The sequence below is a fragment of the Sus scrofa genome, chromosome 18 (genome assembly GCF_000003025.6).
Source record: "Sus scrofa isolate TJ Tabasco breed Duroc chromosome 18, Sscrofa11.1, whole genome shotgun sequence".
NCBI classification, from domain to species: domain Eukaryota; kingdom Metazoa; phylum Chordata; class Mammalia; order Artiodactyla; family Suidae; genus Sus; species Sus scrofa.
Window position 1 is genome coordinate 52,232,670 of NC_010460.4, and position 3,078 is coordinate 52,235,747.

General features: G+C 37.3%; 1 long non-coding RNA gene across 1 annotated transcript; it reads right to left on the bottom strand.

Annotated features, from left to right (window-relative positions):
* LOC110257590 lies at positions 1,616–2,802 on the bottom strand. The gene is made up of 2 exons (XR_002340411.1): positions 2,714–2,802; positions 1,616–1,949 (listed from the first exon to the last, which is right to left on the bottom strand). It is a non-coding gene; the product is annotated as an uncharacterized LOC110257590 (long non-coding RNA).

Consider the following 3,078-nt stretch of genomic DNA (forward strand, 5'->3'; position numbering starts at 1 on the left):
GGGAACTCCCATTTTCTACTTTTTTTGATATTTTTACACTTCATGTATTGTACTGGGGCACTTTTCATCTTTTTCTACTGTTTTTTCATTTTCTATGTAAATCTAAATAAAAATTGAAACTTTGTAATACTAAACATTACAATATTTTGAGCTTGAAACAAGACAGCTGAGCTTTGTTTTCAGTAAAGTGTGTTTATTTTCTTGGCATCTTTAATGCAAGTTTATTGTTATTGATAATAAAAGCAGTCTTCTTTTCTAAAATTGTGAAATATGGCCATATTTCAAAACCTTGGGCAGAGTTTTCAAGGGAAATATGTCCCTGTTAGTCACATCTGAAAGAAATTAAAATTTTAAGGTCTGCCTATCTCACATAATCTCATAGAGATAATGCCTAAATTCCCAGGAGGATGAGAGGGGTGGGGTCTTGGACTAAAGGGTCTTGTTTTCTAGATGCCATTCGATACTTTCTCATTGGAGGTTACAGTGGTCCCCCCGACCCCCCCCCATTACCAGTCACGCTATGTCCTCTCTTGCATCTTTTTTTTTGCATTTCACCCATATCACTGTAACCTAAGACATGTGAAACTGATCATTTTTAACTCATGACATCACTTATCACTGAGAACCATTCATGACTAGATGTTTGAGAACTGAATGTTAAAATTTTAGAATTTCCTGCACTTTGCTTTAGAATGCGAGGGTTCCTAGAGGTTGAGAAACATCATGCTCTTATTGTCCTCTTTATTCCCTTGCCTTCTATAAAAGAAATGCTAAGTGTGCTTTTAAGAACTCTTACCCAGGGAGTTCCCGTTGTGGCTCAGTGGAAACGAATCTGACTAGCATTCATGAGGATACAGGTTCAATCCCTGGCCTTGCCCAGTGAGTTAAGGATCCGGCATTGCCGAGAGCTATGGTGTAGGTCACAGATGTGGCTCGGATCTGGCATTGCTGTGGCTCTGGTGTAGGTCAGCGGCTACAGCTCTGATTCGACCCCTAGCCTGGGAACCTCCATATGCTGCAAGTGCCACCTCCCCACCAAAAAAAGACAAAAAAAATAAATCTTACCCATAGAATGGTTTTGTGTGCTCCCCAAAGTAGAAATATGTTGTGATGTTATTCTGGCATCTTTGTCATTATTTATAACATAATTTTAGGAAAAAAAGATGCCATTTCTGGAGCATTCTTAATCCCCCCAAAATAATCATAGCAACTGCCATAATAATGAACAATATAACCATTATTCATTAAGACAGTTATTCATAATCTGAACTATTTGAACTATTATCCTATTATGCTTAGTTATGATGATGATGCTGAAAATTACTGTTTCCAGCTGTTGAGTATACAAGGAATTTCAGAACTCAAGGAAAGAAAATGAATACCAAAAAAAAAATTGATGAAACTTTTTTCTTCAAATCTCAGGTAAAAGCTATTTAAAGCAAAGCTAAACCTGACACAGTGTTAATCCAGGATCCAGCTGGCAATGCTGCAGCTGCAGTGCAGGTCACCGTTGTAGCTCGGATCTGATCCCTGGCCCAGGAACCCCATGTGATGTGGGACAGCCAAAAAATAATAATAATAATAACAATAATAAAAATAAAATTAAAAAATAAAATAAAGCCAAAAGATTCCAATTTTGTCTTGATTTAACACACATTCATTGGCCTGATCAGGAGAGATTTATGTGTGTTCAAGTTGTAACTTCTTCCTCCCAAATTTCCACCAAAAACATCTCTTCAATTCCAGACTGAAAACAATCAGGAGCAATTCTGATAGGAGGAAATGCTTGATGTTTGAAAGTCATGCTGAGTGTTTATGATAAAGTTGGTTCAGCCATTCTAGAAAGCACAGCATCACGAAGGGCCAAGGGCCCAGGAGACGGGAGGTGGGCTTCTCGGCTACATGTCGCAGCTCTGGCTCCAGACAGCAGGTGCACACAGTGGTCTTGTCTGTGAAGAAAACAGGGGCATGTTTTAGACTCTTGGCTGTTGGGAGTCTAACAACATCCAATAAGTTCATTGACAAAATGAAGTTATTTGCCAAACATAAATAGATTCGCAGACAGAGAAGAAAAATCAAAACCTAACCACAGGGGATGGTGGAGGGTGGAGAGAGAAATTAGGAGTTTTGGATGAACATACGCAGACTGTAAAAGAGATAAACAACAAGGACCTAATGTGTAGCCCTAGAGGCAATACCCTGTGATAACCTGTAGTGGAAAAGAATCTAAAAATGAATATATACAAATATAGGTGTATGCATATGTGTGTGTTTAACTGCGTGTAACTGAACCACGTCACTGTACACTTGAAACTAACACAATGTGTCAAGTAAGTAACTCTACTTCCGTTTAAAAAGAGAGAGCAAAAAAAAAAAAAAAAGACAAAGAAAACCATAACCATAAAGGAAAATATTGACAAGAGGCTTGGCTGTGTAAAAACCGTAAATTTAGGTAACCAAGAGAACACGATCAATTAGCTAAAAGACTATTTTTTAAAACAAATGAAAAATAAAACAGACACTGGATGATTCTTTGCAATATATAAATAAATGTTTAACCATTATGAAAGAGCAGGAGGCCAATGGAAAAAACACACTGCTAGGTCATGAACTGGCAATTCAAGAAAGAAGAAATATAAATGACAAAGACGTCAAAAGAGAGTCAGCTTACCAAGAACTCATTAAAAACAGTATAAGAAAGCACCGTACTTACTTAGCAACGTGACATGTCTTAATTGATTATACAGGGCAGGAACATGAACACCAGCACACACTTCCAGTGAAACTGGTTTTTGGAGCGTGTCCACTTGGGAGTCTCACTTCCAGGAATTTACGCTGTAGAAATAATGACGCAATACAAAAATATGTGCCTAAAAACGCTCGGCAATGCTTTACTTGTAGTGGTTAGTGAGAAATTTTCTACAAGTATATATTAGTAGACAACTAGTTAATTTATACAGGCAATGGAATAAAATCAGAGGGAATATGGACAGCTGTTATTAAGAAGGATAATCTGTGTTACCCACATAAAAAATATTATACATATATTATTGTATCAAGAGCAAGTTTCGGGACACT